The sequence below is a fragment of the Cherax quadricarinatus genome, chromosome 20 (genome assembly GCF_038502225.1).
Source record: "Cherax quadricarinatus isolate ZL_2023a chromosome 20, ASM3850222v1, whole genome shotgun sequence".
NCBI lineage: Eukaryota > Metazoa > Arthropoda > Malacostraca > Decapoda > Parastacidae > Cherax > Cherax quadricarinatus.
The window spans coordinates 4,585,547-4,604,014 of record NC_091311.1 but is presented as its reverse complement, the minus strand read 5'-3'; the positions used below and the strand labels follow the sequence as shown (position 1 = coordinate 4,604,014).

The 18,468-nt window shown below is 42.5% G+C and overlaps 1 protein-coding gene across 1 annotated transcript in view; it reads left to right on the top strand.

Moving 5' to 3' along the window:
• Positions 1–1,260: 1,260 nt before the first annotated feature.
• The window catches only part of LOC128699942 (type-2 ice-structuring protein-like), a 62,009-nt gene continuing 44,801 nt past the window's right edge, over positions 1,261–18,468 (top strand). The window contains exon 1 of the mRNA XM_053792786.2: positions 1,261–1,760. The gene's annotated coding sequence lies outside the window, so the exon portion shown is untranslated. The remainder of the gene's footprint in view (positions 1,761–18,468) is intronic.

Here is an 18,468-nt window from a genome sequence, read left to right as displayed (position 1 = left end):
AAAGCAGGAATTAATAAAGGGGATGCAAATAGCATGCTAAAAATATCTAGCATAGACAGGACTCGCAGCAATGCTTTTAAATTAGAAAAAAATCAGATTCAGGAATGATATAGGAAAGTACTGGTTTGGTAATAGAGTTGTGGATGAGTGGAACAAACTCCAGAGTACAGTCATAGAAGCTAAGACGTTGTTTAGCTTAAAAAATAGGTTAGATAAATACATGAGTGGGTGTGAGTTGGACCTGACTAGCTTCTGCTACTAGGTCAGATGCCGTGCTCATTCCTTAAGTGAATGTGGCTGACCTGACTAGGTCAAGACGTTGGTTTAAGCTGGTGGGAGAACTGGACCTGCCTCGCGTGGGCCAGTAGGCTTGCTGTAGTGTTCTTTCTTTTTTTTCTTATATCACCACATGTGTGTTGGGTCACCACATGTGTGCAGGTCACCATATGTGTGCAGGTCACCAAATGTGTGCAAGTCACCACATGTGTGCAGGTCACCACATGTGTGCAGTTCACCACATGTGTGCAGGTCACCACATGTGTGCAGTTCACCACATGTGTGCAGGTCACCACATGTGTGCTGAGTCACAACATGTGTACAGGTCACCACATGTATATCGGGCCACCACATGTGTGCAGGTCACCACATGTGTGCAGGTCACCACATGTGTGCTGAGTCACAACATGTGTACAGGTCACCACATGTGTGCAGGTCACCACATGTGTGCTGAGTCACAACATGTGTGCAGTTCACCACATGTGTGCAGGTCACCACATGTGTGCTGAGTCACAACATGTGTACAGGTCACCACATGTATATCGGGCCACCACATGTGTGCAGGTCACCACATGTGTACAGGTCACCACATGGAGAAGATTCTTGACCATAAGTCATCCTGGTGAACCTGAGTACTAAGTCACTGTTGCAGCTGCTGAGAAAAGAGGTTAACAGTGGGAAGAAAATAATTGAAATGTCATAAAACCTAACAAGAGTGTTTGAAAAACTCAAGTTAAAGTGAACTGGTTATGTAATATTGGCGGAGTGAGATCTGTCTTTTATGTGTTTAGTAAAACATATTGTCTTGAAAAATCCACGTTGACCACAACACTGGCAGTGTTATGAAGAACATCACTTGTGTCACTTTTTGATCATGGATCCAGGGGAACATTTTCAAAACATTACCATTCATGGGTATAACTCAGTCTTGGATTTATAAAAAAAAAAAACAGCTTTAGAATAATGTAATGAGGTGAGCTGAGTCCTGAGGCTGCCACAGTCGTCTCTCCGACACCACTAACTGAGTCCTGAGGCTGCCACAGTCGTCTCTCCGACACCACTAACTGAGTCCTGAGGCTGCCACAGTCGTCTCTCCGACACCACTAACTGAGTCCTGAGGCTGCCACAGTCGTCTCTCCGACACCACTAACTGAGTCCTGAGGCTGCCACAGTCGTCTCTCCGACACCACTAACTGAGTCCTGAGGCTGCCACAGTCGTCTCTCCGACACCACTAACTGAGTCCTGAGGCTGCCACAGTCGTCTCTCCGACACCACTAACTGAGTCCTGAGGCTGCCACAGTCGTCTCTCCGACACCACTAACTGAGTCCTGAGGCTGCCACAGTCGTCTCTCCGACACCACTAACTGAGTCCTGAGGCTGCCACAGTCGTCTCTCCGACACCACTAACTGAGTCCTGAGGCTGCCACAGTCGTCTCTCCGACACCACTAACTCAAGAAGTCGCTTCACCCACTAAAAGCCTTAGTAAGTATTCTTTAATTAGCCATAATTTTGAAGGAATACTGTATTGTATGGATCTTTTAGCTAAGTTTTAACTACTTACAAATGGTTGATAATTTTAGCTCCTTGTAAAGACATATTCAGATGCATATTTTTGTAACAAACTTATGCAAGGGTGACACTTGAATAATTGATTCTCAGCTAAAATGATTAATAAAATAAGGTAAAGCGCACGATTTTCATTATATAAGCACATAAGAAAGAAGGAACACTGCAGCAGGCCTACTGACCCATGCGCAGCAGGTCCATAGAGTTGAAGAACAACCTGAGGACTATTATTTATACTTCCAGGTATAAAGCCAAGGATTCTGTTAGCTTTATTGCGAACACTAATGCACTGTCGTCTTGGTTTTAGATTACTGCTAACCAGAACTACTAAATCCTTTTTGCAATTAGTAGTATTAAGATCTACATTATTTAGTTTATATGTGGCATGGTTATTTTCCTGTCCAACATTTAGAACTTTGCATTTGTCTATACTAAACTGCATCTGCCACTTCTCCGACCATTGCTTCAGTCTATTCAAATCATCCCCAATGGAAATAAGTCACTCTGTCTGACTTTTTTGGGTTATCCTAGGATCTCTACACATATGCTGCTATGTATGATAATTCTATGTAACTGTATTGTGTATACCTGAATAAATTTACTTACTTACTTACTTACTTACTTACTTACTTACTTACTTACTTACTCTAGTGTCCTCATTAGAACGAATTGGTCGGCCTATTTTGGTGTCATCAGCAAATTTGATTATGTCTCTATTTATTCCCTCATCTTTGTTGTTCATGTAAATTGTAAATAACGGGCCCAACACTGACCCCTGCGGAACACCGCTTGTCATGTGCCCTCATTCTGATTTCTCCCCATTTATGCAAACTCTCTGCTGCCTATTTGTCAGCCATGCCTCTACACAGGAAAAAATTTCTCTTCCTATTCCGAGTGCCTTAAGTTTCCTCAATAGCCTCTGATGTGGAACTCTATCGAAAGCCTTACCTCCTCAAGCACCTTAATGAAAAAAAGTTAGTAAATTCGTAAGACAGGAACGCCCCTTTATAAAACCGTGTTGAGATTCATTAATCAATTTATGCCTATCAAGATGGCTATGAATTGCTTCGGCAATTATTGATTCCATAAATTTTCCCACTATGGAGGTAAGGCTTATTGGTCTATAGTTCGATGCTAAGGACCTGTCACCTGCCTTGTAAATAGTTATTACATTTGCCATTTTCCATTTATCAGGCACTATGCCAGTTTGAAAGATTAACCAAAGGTATGCTATGTGCCTCTTTACATTCCTTTAACACCCTTGCAAACAGTTCATCAAGGAATCGGGATTTGTTAGGTTTTAATTTCTCTATTTGTCGGAGGACCATGTTACTAGTTACCGCAATCGTGCGTAGTTTATTATCGTCGTGTTCTACATAATCTATTATTTCAGTAATTTCGCTAGTATTTTCCTGGGTAAAAATCTGAGAGAAAGTAAATATTGAAAATTTCACACATATCCTTATCACTGTCAGTGATCTGGCCTGAGTTACTCTTAAGTGGGTCTATCTTGTCCCTAATCTTACTTCTGTGTACCTGAAAGAATCCCTTGCGACCTTAGCCTCATAATCCTTTTCTCCTTTTCTTATTCCTGTTTTTTTAGTTCTCTCTTTAATTGACTATATTGATTTCTTAACTGCCCATCTCCTCTTTTGAGACGCCTATATATGCCTCTCTTTTGACCAATGAGATGTTTTAATCTATTGTTCGTCTATTTGGGATCATTTTTGTAAGATCTAATTTCCCTACTCAGAGCAAAAGTTGTCTTGGTAGCTCGAACTATACTCTGAAAAAACGTCATATTGGCAACCAAGATAAATCTCCCTGACCCATAGTCAGGTCATTCCAATTTAGCCCACCCAGGTAATTTCTCAGTCACATGAAATCAGCCAAGCAAAAGTATGGGACAGAGATTTGATTGCAATTATCTGGGTAATTCCATGATATATTGAAACTAAGTGATTTGTGATCACTCTCCCCAATCTCATCATTAACCTCAAGATTATTAATTAGTGATTCTTTGTTGGCAAGAACCAAGTCAAGCAGATTGTTTCCTCTAGCTGGTTCTGTCATAAACTGTTCCAAAAAACAATCCTGAACCGTATTAAGAAAGTCATTAGACTCAAGATTTCCTGTCGTATTGTTCCAATCAATTTGTTAAAAGTTAAAATTCCCCATTAACACAACATTTTCATAACTAGATGCCTTATGAATTTCGTCCCATAACAACTTACTGCACTCCCTGTCAAGGTTTGGGGGCCTATAAATCACACCCAAAATTAATTTGTCACAACCCTCAAGAAACTGTAGCCAAACAGATTCTGTGTCCGATGTTTCTAATCTTGTATTATGTCTAAGACAACAGTTTAAATTATCTCTGACTTACATCATCACTCCACCACCCTTCCTGTTGACCCTATTGTGTAGAATAGTTTATAACCCTGTATTTTGCGCTCAGATGGCATTTCTCTTTCTTTCAGGTTGAACCAGGTCTCTGTTATATCAATAATATCTATTTTACCTGCACTTCCAAGTAATCTTAGCTCATCTATCTTATTTCTTAGACTCCTACTATTTGTATAGGAAACATGACTTAAGAAATCGTAATGACACGATTGCAAATAAACCATACCCCCGGCCGGGATTGAACCCGCGGTCATAGAGTCTCAAAACTCCAGCCCGTCGCGTTAGCCACTAGTGGCTAACGCGACGGGCTGGAGTTTTGAGACTCTATGACCGCGGGTTCAATCCCGGCCGGGGGTATGGTTTGTATAGGAAACCTTAAGGGAGCTTGTCACTTGTTGCCCTCTATTATCTCTCTTTGTTTGTTGATCAGTTGATTTGCCTTTACTAGCAACTTTATTTTGAATATTGTCTTTTAAACGTATCCCTGAGATATCCCGGTAATATCTGCTGTTTTCAACCCTAATAATGCAGCCTGATTGTTTCCCTCAGACACCCATACCTCTATAATCTACCAGTTTAAAGTTCTAGGTAAGTCATCAATTACCCCCTCAATCAAATTGGCTAATGCAACCACTCCAGCCCCAGAGAGATGAACCCCATTCCTTGCATACATATCATGTTTGCCATAGAATTTGTTCCAGTTATCAATGTATTGGATTGCAAGTTCTTAGCAGTACCTGTCTAGCCAGCAATTTATAGCATTGCCCTAGACATCCATTCATTGCCCAATCCCTTTCTAGGCAAGATGCTACATATGACTGGGATCCCTCCCTTAGACCTGACTACTTCTAGGGCTGACCTGTAATTGTCCAGCAGCTCCTGTCTCTTGCCCTTCCCACTGTCATTACCCCTCAGCACTAAGATAGATAATAGGCTTGTTCCCATTACCTGAAATAATATTATCCAACCTGCTGACTATGCAACCAACAGCAGCTCCTGGGAGACACACCCTCCTTCTGACCGTTCTATCTCTGTTACAAAATGAATGATCCATATATCTTACCTGAGAATCTCCTACAATTAGAATATTCTTACCTTGATTAGCAGGGGAATCAGTGGTACCTTCAACCTCACTAACCACTGAAGTGCACTCATCCTGGAGAACAGAGAATCGATTTCCTACCTTCACATTTTCTCTATTAACCCTCCTATCTTTCTTCTTCCTGAACTGTGAACCACTTGCCACTTAAAGCGGCTGCCACTCTCACGGCTCAGTTGCCCATGGCTAACCAGCAGCATTCTGAAATCCATTGATAAGAAACACCAATATGGAAAGCAATATAGACAGAGCTTAATACACAAAGATATTCTTAAACACTATTCATCAGTTCTCACCAAAGTAATAAAGAAAGCCAAACAACTGTACTACTCCAATAGATTCACTGACACTAGAGGAGATATAAAAAAGACCTGGAAAACACTTTCCCAGATTCTGGGCACCCACAAACTGAAAAAACAACAACAATATTGTCCTAACTAAACCTCATGAAACACCACTGCATCCCAATGATAGAGCTAACAAGATAAACGACTTCTTCTCAAACATAAGAGCTAATCTCACCAGTAAAATCCCATGTACCAATGCCCGTGCCGGGGACTACCTAGATGGGAATTTCTCAAATTCCTTCTATCTTGTACCAACTGAGCCCACGGAAGTCACCGCGATCATAAAGTCACTTAAAAATAACTCGGGGAATCTGTCTCACGTCCCACCATTATTGTAAAAGCGAGCGGCACTTTCCCGACACTACTCAAGACAGCAAGGGTTACACCATTACATAAAGGTGGTGACCCTACAGATGTAAACAGCTATAGGCCAACATCAAACTTACCATTGCTATCCAATATATTCGAGAAACTCGTGCACAGGAGACTGTATTCATTTATAAAGGCACAAAACATACTCAACCCCTGCCAGTTTGGATTCAGGAAAAATAAAAGCACTAATGATGCAATTATAAAATTGCTAGACCTGCTTTACACAGCATTGGAACATAAGGAATATCCACTAGGAATTTTTATTGATCTAAGAAAAGCGTTTGACACAGTAGACCACGGCATCCTACTCCACAAACTTGACCACTATGGCATAAGAGGCCATGCGCTTGCATATTTTAAATTTTACCTTTCTAATAGGTATCAGTATGTCACCATTAAAGGCACAGCCTCATCAATATGGCCACTTAATACTGGAGTTCCGCAGGGAAGTGTCCTTGGACCCCTGCTCTTCCTCATTTACATCAATGATCTTCCAAACATATCCCAACACTTGAAACCCATTCTCTTTGCTGACGACACGACTTATGTCATCTCCCACCCTAATCTTGCCACCCTCAACACCATTATTAACGAGGAGCTGCTCAAAATATCGACTTGGATGACAGCCAATAAACTTACACTTAACACTGACAAAACCTACTATATTATGTTTGGTAGCAGAGCAGGTGCTGCACAACTAAACATTAAGATTGACAGCACTCTAATTGCCAGACATAATGAGGGCAAATTCCTTGGCCTATACTTCAACAACAACCTAGATTTCAGCACCCATATCCAACACATTACAAAAAAAGTATCCAAAACGGTGGGGATCCTCTCCAAGATACGATACTATGTGCCACAAACTGCCCTTCTCACACTATACCATTCACTTATATATCCATACCTCACCTATGCTAACTGTGCTTGGGGTTCAACTGCAGCAACACACCTAAAGCCAATAATAACCCAACAAAAAGCCGCAGTAAGAATAATCACTAAATCCCATCCCTGGCAACACACCCCCCACTCTTCATAGATCTAAACTTACTCCCTGTTCAGAACATCCACACTTACTACTGTGCAGTCTATATCTACAGGACCTTAAATTCCAATATTAACCTTGACCTAAAATGCTTTCTTGAAAGTTGTGACAGGATCCACAGGCATAACACCAGACACAAACATCTCTATGACATTCCCCGTGTCCGACTAAACCTTTACAAAAATTCAATGTATTTCAAAGGTCCTGAAATCTGGAACACCCTACCTGAAAACTCTAGAACTGCACACACATTCATCACTTCCAAAACTACACTTAGAAAACATCTTATATCCCTGATACACCCCGACAACTAACTACAGGATAACCACCTGGTGGTTCACAATTACATTCCCTCACCCACTGACTATAAACACAGAAATACTTATCTTAATCTTAAAATAATGAATTCTAACTAGTCATAAGTTTTCCTATGATATTCCAATATAGACACCTTGTATTGTGCTAAAACAAAAGCATTCACATTGCTAAACTCACAAATTATGATGTAGTCACTTAGCCTTAATACCATAATCTGTAAGGATTTAATGTTAAGAATTAGTCTAAGTCTGCCCGAAATGCCTAGCCATGCTAGGTGTCCTAGTGGCCCCCTCTGTAATTAGTATTTTATAACATGTAAACCACACAATATCGAAATCCTGTAAACCCCACACTGTAACCCTTATAGAGAATAAACTTGAATTAAATTGAATTGAATTGAATTTCCTCCTTACCAGTTAAATCTACTTCACACTCACTCCCAAACCCATCTAGGTGAAGCTTCAGTCTCCTATTTTCCTCCTGAGGAAGTAGAATCTCCTTCTTCAACACTTGAACCTGAGATTCTAAAACACTACAACAAGCCATGGTGCTTGGTAACACCCCATACTAACTCCCAGACAGGTTAGGCAGGTATGACCATACGTGACCACTGACCTCAGCTTACTGAACTCAAGAATAAAGTTACAACTCGTTTGAGATACTCAGTAGAATTAATCTGTAAATTAATATATGGTCAATAAATAGTTTTAACTAAGATATAAATAAGCAAGAAGGGATTTTGAAAAATTTTCTCTAAATCAACATTGGTGGATGAGGGTGAAGAGTGGGTGGTGGGTGAGGTGAGGAGTGGGAGGTGGGTGGGGGTAAAGAGAGGGTGGTGGGAGAGGGTGAAGAGGGGGTGGTGGGTGAGGGTGAAGAGGGGTGGTGGGTGAGGGTAAAGAGGAGGTGGTGGGTGAGGGTGAAGAGAGGGTGGTGGGTGAGGGTGAAGACGGGGTGGTGGGTGAGGGTGAAGAGGGGGTGGTGGGTGAGGGTGAAGAAGGGGTGGTGGGTGAGGGTGAAGTGGGGGTGGTGGGTGAGGGTGAAGAAGGGGTGGTGGGTGAGAGTGAAGAGAGGGTGGTGGGTGAGGGTGAAGACGGGGTGGTGGGTGAGGGTGAAGAAGGGGAGGTGGGTGAGTGTGAAGCGGGGGTGGTGGGTGAGGGTGAGGAAGGGGTGGTGGGTGAGGGTGAAGAGGGGGTGGTTAGTGAGGGTGAAGATGGGGTGGTGGGTGAGGGTGAGGAAGGGGTTGTGGTTGAAGGTGAAGAGGGGGTGGTGGGAGAAGGTGAAGAGAGGGTGGTGGATGAGGGTGAGGAAGCGGTGGTGGGTGAGGGTAAAGAGGGGGTGGTGGGTGAGGGTGAAGAGGGGGTGGTGGGTGAGGGTGAGGAGGGGTGGTGGGTGAGGGTAAAGAGGAGGTGGTGGGTGAGGGTGATCAGGGGGTTGTGGGTGAGGGTGAAGAGGGGGTGGTGATCGAGGGTGAAGAGGGGGTGGTGGGTGAGGGTGAAGAAGGGGTGGTGGGTGAGAGTGAAGAAGGGGTGGTGGGTGAGAGTGAAGAAGGGGTGGTGGGTGAGGGTGAAGATGGGGTGGTGGGTGAGGGTGAAGAGGGGGTGGTGGGTGAGTGTGAAGAGGGGGTGGTGGGTGAGGGTGATGAAGGGGTGGTGGGTGAGGGTGAAGAGGGGGTGGTGCGTGAGCGTGAAGAGAGGGTGGTGGGTGAGGGTGAGGAAGGGGTGGTGGGTGAGGGTGAGGAGGGGGTGGTGGGTGAGGGTGAAGGGGGGTGGTGGGTGAGGGTGAAGAGAGGGTGGTGGATGAGGGTGAGGAAGCGGTGGTGGGTGAGGGTAAAGAGGGGGTGGTGGGTGAGAGTGAAGAGGGGGTTGTGGGTGAGGGTGAAGAGAGGGTGGTGGGTGAGGGTGAGGAAGGGGTGGTGGGTGAGGGTGAAGAGAGGGTGGTGGGTGAGGGGTGAAGAGGGGGTGGTGGGTGAGGGTGAAGAGTGGGTGGTGGGTGAGGGTGAAGAGTGGGTGGTGGGTGAGGGTGAGGAGGGGGTGGTGGGTGAGGGTGAGGAAGTGGCCCCTTTCTTTTATATCTTCAGGCAGATCACTCGGAATCTTTGGTCTTGGGAAGTCCTCTTTGTGTATAAAACATCGGAGTCTTTGTTAGAAGGACATCCTGTGCATCCTATGGGAAGGTGTATTAAAGATGTAACCAGTGATGTCAGTTGGCTGGGGTGGGTTTTCTCTCTCTGGTATATAGAGTTCTTCCATGGTATATTAACTGTCGCTTCTCTAGTTGGTTCAGCCTGACATTTATTGCGTCGATCTCCTGTTGGATGTACAGATCGTCCATTCTGATTCTGTCCCTCAGTCTGGTGCTTGTGATAAACCGGACTGTCTTGTTCTGAACTCTTTACAGCTGCAACGTTTTTTGTTGTCAGCAACATGGGTGCACAAGAATATTCAAGCATAGGTCTCATCATCTTATTAGTTTATACCTAGTTGTACTTTACTTAATTCTAGCTCAGTACATAGTCAACACCAAATTCATTATGTTTGTTAGTTAGTACACTCTACTTGACCAATGTGCATTAACTGTATACTTGTCCAAACATCCCACTACTACAGATATCAGTCCCTTCAAGAAAGGTTCCTTGATGCTGGTGAGGGGCTCTTAATCTAGGGAATTTGATCTGTGCTCCAGTTCCCTTAATTAAGCCTGAATACCTTCCATATCCCCCCCACAGGCGCTGTATAATCCTACAGGTTTAGCGCTTCCCCTTGATTATAATACTAATAATGCAGAAATCAGAACTAGAACTCACCACACTATACAGGATATAAAGAATTACTATTTAAACCTAAAAGATGATTGATCACGTCGACCCTGATCTAAACCTACATAATCTAACACCCAATCAAAATTTATTGGATAGTAACTGCCTTTATTACACAGCATCACAAGCCAGCACTATCCTAAATACTGCTAAAAGCCTAACAGTTCTTAACTACAACATCAGGTCCTTAAGCAAACACTATGATGACCTCCTCACATTCCTTGATTCCCTAAAGACACCCTTCTCCTGTATTATTCTCACTGAGACCTGGCTTAAGCAGGACACAATAGATATCTACTCACTACCAGGATACACAGCAATCTACAACTGCAGACCATACCAAGTTGGGGGTGGTATTGCAATCTATTATTCTAACCAACTATCTTGTATTATCACCACATGCTATAGTGAGGAATACGGAGAATATATTTTTGCTAATTTTACTGTAAAAATTCTTAAGACTCCTATAACAATCGGTGCCATTTACCGGATGCCTCACACAAACATCCCAAATTTCAATGAGAAATTAAAGAAACTGATAACAAACAGACAAATGAACAAGCACCACCTTCTCTTAGCTGGAGACTTCAATATCAACCTTGGCCTACCAGATGATCAGCCTGTAACTGATTCCATCAACAATATGAACAACACACTTCTCATACCAACAATAACTAAACCAACCAAGCTGACTGAGACAAGTGCAACCATAGCTGATCATATAATGACCAATATACTAGCCCCCTTAAGTCAGGGGTAATTCCAGGCAGCACTACTGACCACTACCCTACCTTCCTCTTAACAAACATTAGTAAACTACCACTGGAATACAACAAAGTTTCATTTAGACTCCATGACGAGGCCTCAATAAGTAATTTCCCCGCAGAGCTAGAGACTGTTGACCAGCCTACAGAATTCTCCAAGGCCAATGGTATTGACGATTGAACAGACATATTTCTGAATAAATTACTTAGACTATACAACAAACATTGTCCTTTAAAAACGAAACAGATCACGAATAAACGGTTTGGTTGTCCATGGCTAACTAACAGCATACTGAAATCCATTGATAAGAAACACCAATATGAAAAGCAATATAGACAAGGCTTAATACACAAAGATATTCTTAAACATTATTCATCAGTTCTCACCAAACTAATCAAAAAGCCAAACATTTGTACTACTCCAGCAGATTCACTGAAACAAGAGGAGATATAAAGAAGACCTGGAAAACACTCTCAGATTCTGGGAACTCACAAACTGAAAAAAACAAGGATGTTGTCCTGACTAAACTGAATGAAACACCACTGCATCCCATTGATAGAGTTAACAAGATAAACGACTTCTCAACCATAGGATCTAATCTCGCCAGTAAAATCGCAGGCACCAACGCCCATGAAAATGATTACTTTGATGGGAATTTCCCAAACTCCTTCTATCTTGCACCTACTGAGCCCACTAAGGGACCCCACAGATGTAAACAACCATAGGCCAATATCAAACTTACCAAAACATACTCGACCCCTGCCAATTTGGCTTCAGAAAAAATAAAAGCACTAATGATGCAATTGTAAAAATGCTAGATCTGGTTTACACAGCACTGGAAAATAAGGAATATCCATTAGGACTTTTTATTGACCTAAGAATCAAAGTTTTTGACACAGTAGATCACGGCATCTTACTCCACAAACTTAACCATTATGGTACAAGAGACCATGTACTTGCATATTTCAAATCCTACCTTACTAATAGGTGTCAGTATGTCAACATTAAAGACAACCTCATCAACACGGCCACTTGATACTGGAGTACCACAGGGAAGTGTCCTTGGTCCCCTGCTCTTTCTCTTATACATCAATGATCTTCCCAACGTATCACAACACCTGAAACGCATTCTCTTTGCTGAAGACACGAATTATGTCATCTCCCACCCAAATCTTGCCACCCTCCACACCATTGTTAACGAGGAGCTACTCAAAATATCTACTTTGATGACAGCCAATAAACGTACACTTAACACTTACAAAACCTTCTATATTATGTTTGGTAACAGAGCAGGTGTTGCACAACTTAACATTAAGATCGACAACACTCTTATTGCCAGACATAATGAGGGAAAATTCCTAGGCCTGCACCTCGACAGCAACCTGAATTTCAGCACCCATATCCAAGACATAACAAAAAAAGTATCCAAAACGGCTGGGATCCTCTCCAAGATAAGTTACTACGTACCACAATCTGCCCTTCTCACACTATACCATTCACTCATTTATCCCTACCTCACCTATGCTATTTGTGCCTGGGGATCAACTGCAGCAATACACCTAAAGCCAATAATAGCCCAAGAAAAAGCTGCAGTAAAAATAATCACGCAATCCAATCCCAGGCAGCACACTCCCTCACCCTTCATAGATCTAAACTTACTCACTGTTCAGAACATTCACACTTACTACTGTGTAACCTACATTTACAGAACCTTAAATTCAAATATTAACTCTGATCTACAACACTTTCTTGATAGTTGTGACAGGACTCACAGGGATAACACCAGGCACAAACATCTCTATGACATTCCCCGTGTCCGGCTAAACCTATACAAAAATTTAATGCACATAAAAGGGCCTAAAATCTGGAAACTCTAGAGCTCCAGACACATTCGTCACTATCAAAAATACCATTAGAAAACATCTTATCTGCCTGACACACCCCACCGTTAGCTAACTACATGAAAACTGCCTATTCTTTTGTATCATACACAGATAAAAAACAACCTAAACCTCCCCTCACTATCTGTGATTCCCCACAATTCGCACCTGCACTCACCCATTTGACTATAAACATAGAAATACATAATACAACTATTACCTAATGAATTTTAACTAGTCATAAGTTTGCTTGTGATACTCCAATATAGAAACTATGTATTGTACCGAAACAAAAGTATTCACATTGCTAAATGTACGAATTGTAATGTAGTTACTTAACCTTATTACCAATATGCTCGATAATCTGTACAAATAAAGTTTTGAATTAATCTTAGTTTGCCCGAAATGCCTAGTCATGCTAGGTGTGACAGTGGCCCTCTTTGTAATTAATATTTTATAATGTAAACCACACAATATCCTATTATATGTAAACCCCACATTATAATCTTTATTGAGAATAAACTTGATTTGATTTGACATAGGTGCTTCTTGACATAGATGAGATCTGATTAAAGGTGTATAGGTGACTGCCTCTTCAAATCCACCATGCACTCTCAACGCATCAAATCTGTCATTCTGCAAATCTCGAATCCTCCCTTTTAACAACTCGATCTCCTCCACGGGATACTGCCCTGCCTGCACGCCTCTCTCATAACAACCTTGCAACCTACCCTCGAAATACTGCTGCAGCCCATATGTCATCCAACCCTGGTACTTTCCCCATCGCACATAAAACTGCCGAATCCTCTCCTTAGCTACCCCATCCCACCACCCCAGCAAGTCACCCACATCCCTATGCTCTCCTCACAAATTCTCCCACATTGTCCCAAAATCTAACCCCGCCTCCTCCACCCCAAGAAGTTTCACATTTAACTTCCAATACCCTGGATACCTCTTAGGCAAGCTGGCCCAAGTCAAGTCCGCATAAACAGCTCTATGATCCATGTATACAGCATCTACCGTACGCACGCTCATCACCGGCACACTCCTCGTCACATATAACCTATCTAGTCTGGCCGCGTATCCCCGTCTATGAAATGTATGCTCAACCATCAGGTCCCCACCTCCAATAACATCCCTTAACCCCACGCCCAGCAAAAGATCCCTTAGGCTAACCAAAAAACACCCTGCCCCCCATGGCTCCACATCCTTTCTACGTACTACAGAATTCCAATCACCGCCTACGATTGTTACCGAGAGAAGAGATCACAAATAATAAATCAAAACATCACGCACAAACTCATTCTTCACCCATACATCACGCTCCGCCGGCGCATACACACAAACCACTGCCAGTCGCTCACCCCTCCACCATCCATCTACCCAGAGTACCCAACCCTCCTCCCCTCCCTCACATCTAATTACAACAAACGGGCTCGTCTCCCAAATCAGGATTCCAACCCCACCCTTCAAACGTTCTGAATATGCCACAAACACACTCTATATCCAGCCACATTCAAATCCCGATCAACCTTAAAATTATGCTCCTGCATAAACACAATATCTATGGCATAATGCCTCAAAAACCCCTGTGGCCACAAACGCTTCACATCCGCACACATCCCATTTACATTTACAGTCATACACCTGAAACCTTTGTGAAGGGTTTTACATGCTGCCCTGGAACTCCTTTCATAGGGCGCATTACCAGCCTTCCTACTTTTCCAACCACGCTTTCCACTGTGAGCGCGATTCTCCCCCGGTCGAACACCTGACCGGACACACCTGTGGCACCTCCACTCACCATGTCAGCCCACGGTTTCTTCCCCGGCCTCTGTGCCGGAGTCAAAACATCATTAGAATCAGAGTGCGTTGCCGCCCTCTTTCGCCAAACACTCTCTGCATCCATGTTCTGGTCGAGAGATGCCTCACAATGTACCTCCGCCACCACCTCGACCACGGTCACCACTCCTGTAGAAGCGGCACCCGCAGTCAGCTGACTGCCTCTCCTCTGGTCATTGTGCTCCTCTGGTCCTTCCACCGACTGTACATCATCCCCAGCTTTCCTCGTCTCCAAAAACCTGTCCGTCAACTGCTCTAAAGCCATATCCTCCGCTCGTTCCTCACCACTCAGCTTGGTCTCCCCTTCCACCAAAGCGGAGACCATAAAGCCTACAGGTATTGATGGGCTCGACCCCACCGTCTGGAACTCTCTCTCCACCTTCTCGCTCCAAGAAGAACTATGGTCATTTACAGGTGTCCCGCTGACAGGCCCCGCCATTGGGTCAGGCCCTCACTCTGTCCCTCTGTCTGCATCCTGTAGTCGCTGCTGCCTCCCACACTGGGCTGCCATATGGTCATAAGCGCTACATAGCCTGCAAGTCTTGCGCTGCCCTGCATAATACACCATCACTTGTGTCCGGAAGTCTTCTAGGATGACGAACGATGGGATAGAATGCCTTAGCATCATCTTCAGGTTGAATGTACCTTCCGACAAGCTGGCGTGCGCCCCATCCGCCCAAGTACCTGCTGTTGCCAGGTGAACAGTACCGTAACGTTCAAAAACGTTCCTTAGGTCTGCCTCATCAGCTTCGAAAGGCACATTACGTACCTTCACCCAGGTGTAGTGTCTCGACACATCAATGAGACGAACTCATATTGCCGAGTTAACGTTCACACAGCCATCTTGATACTTCACCAGGCGTTCATACACTGCCGTCGATCGTAGCTTGACGAATATCTGGTAAGCCCCATTGAGCGATACTCCATACAGATCTTGATCAGCAATGCCATATGTGTCGCGAATAATCATAGGTAGAATCACCTGTGCGGCCTGAGGTGTAACTACACCCCGCACTAAATCAAAGCACACAGTGTTGACACACCTTCTTGTATTCTGCGCCATCTTGAGAAAATCAAACTAAGCAGGAAGGCCTCTCAACCAGGAGCATGTGCGCAGCACAACCACACGGCCCGAGAGCGATATGGTCACTGGTGCTAACTACATGAAAACTGCCTATTCTCTTGCATCATACACAGATAAAAAACAACCTAAACCTCCCCTCACTATCTGTGATTCCCCACAATTCGCACCTACACTCACCCATTTGACTATAAACATAGAAATATATAATACAACTATTACCTAATGAATCTTAACTAGTCATAAGTTTGCTTGTGATACTCCAATATAGAAACTATGTATTGTACCGAAACAAAAGTATTCACATTGCTAAATGTACGAATTGTAATGCAGTTACTTAACCTTATTACCAACATGCTCGATAATCTGTACCAATAAAGTTTTGAATTTATCTTAGTCTGCCCGAAATGCCTAGTCATGCTAGGTGTGTCATTGGCCCTCTTTGTAATTAATATTTTATAATGTAAACCACACAATATCCTATAATATGTAAACCCCACATTGTAATCTTTATTGAGAATAAACTTGATTTGATTTGACATAGGTGCTTCTTGACATAGATGAGATCTGATTAAAGGTGTATAGGTGACTGAGGTGGACTTTTGAAAAGTTTACTTTTTTGGTGACGTGATTTAGTATGGAGCAGCCGGAGTAGTACGTATTCCCAGAGATCCATTACTTGTGATTTTACATGTCCTTATAACCCCGTCGCTTTATTATAGTCCCGTGCTACATGAACCTTTGCTAATTAAGATCGCCGAATCATTCGTATATCGAATAATCAGTAGGTAAAACTTCCACTCACCCTCAGTGTAACACATTCAGATGAGAAAGGAATGAAGAACTTTATAAATATGAAATGAAAAACGTTAGTTATATCATAACAATGTAGTATGACACCTCTCCTCAATAACTTATAAAAGCCTCATAAATTTAGTAAAAATGGGGCTTCTTGATATGAGGGGCAGCCTGATTAAACCTGTGGTCCTAAAAGTTCAATTTATGCAGCCTATCCTTTACCTTCCGGTAGAAAGAGCAGCACTACTGTGATCCTTGAATCACCCCTCCCAAGTCTCGTACATGGAACCTTCGCTCCATTGAAATATTTGAGTTTGTCCTGCACGTCATTTCAGTTTTTATTTCCTCCATTCTTCCAGAGCAGAACAACTGAGACTTATCTATATTGAACATTTTTTTTCTTTTTTTTTTTACTAATCATGGGAAGCGCTAAACACGTAGGGATTATACAGTGCCTATGGGGGGATGGAAGGTATTCAGACTCAATTTGGGGTATATTGAACATTATATTGTTGTCAGAGGCCCACTAGAAGACTCCAATTATATGCTCTTGAATATTTGCTGTCTTCAAATACAGAGGTGACTAAATATCAAGACAACAGAAGCGGTGGAAAGGTAATGATGTTTGGATCAGTCCATCAGCATTATAAAAAATAGTTTTAATGTGGTCAGTCCCTCAGCCAGGATAAATCTTTACTGTTCAAGTCTTGTCATTATTATAAACCGTTATTATAATGAAACAGCATCGAGTCTTATGAGGTGAAGATAATGTAACATGCCATACCACAGGTGGGGTTAGAACCCGCTATCAGAGAATCATAAAACTCCAGGCCGACGCATTAGCTAGCTACCTGGCCCAGTGGCTAACGCTTCGGTTTGGAGTTTTATGACTCTCTGATCGGGGTTCTAACCCACCCGTGGTATGGTTTGTTTCCAATCGTGTCATTACGATTTCGTGAGTCATGATGTAACTTGGGTTGAAGAACTTGACGAGTTTCATTTTGATAAATTCTATGAAGATGTGGAAAATACTGTATATATTTTCCAGAAATACAGTAGTTATATGTAAATAGATGGCCATACTGTATTTAATAAAAATTATGTTATAAAAAATGGGAAATTCTGTGCCTGCGCAGAAGAGACTCGCCATGTTTGAACTGGACAACACAAACGTTAATGAATAATGGGAAGAATTTTCCTGCTCTAGAGGTAAAATTGGGCTGACACCTCTCAAATATGAGCCAAAATTGTTGGATATGCATTCCTGCATAACTTGAGATATCAGACGACTGGACAAGACAGCTCCAGGAACCTCAGATAAGCTATCTAGATTTGTGTTATAATTCTGGCCAGTATTAATCATAAATTTAGTTAGAATGAGGTTTTCTGAGTATGATACACCTTAATCTACAGTCAAATTGGCGAGTGATATTAAGATATATTCTCCTTCTGGTATGTAAATGTGTGTATATATAACCATTTATTAATTTTAATATACAGTCCACAAATTTATGTATTTACCAGAATTCCTGGTGATGCATATTTCAGTTGTAATTAATAGGTCTAGAGCAACTTGTGGATATGACAGTTGTAGGTATCGAAGGGGGACATTTTTTGCGACCTACATGTCCCAAATTCCTACTTGTCTATGTAACTGATAAATAATAGCTGTCTTTGTTGTTTACTGGTATGTACATTATGAGTTACATACAGATAAATGCAATTTTCCATTTTGATATTTTTTCCCTTTGTGAAACTTGACAGATACCTCAAAGTTATTATGTATTGCATCTTTAAAATGAGTTAGTTGGCTGGTCTGCAACTGCACAATTAATTCTTGTAGACCTAGTCTT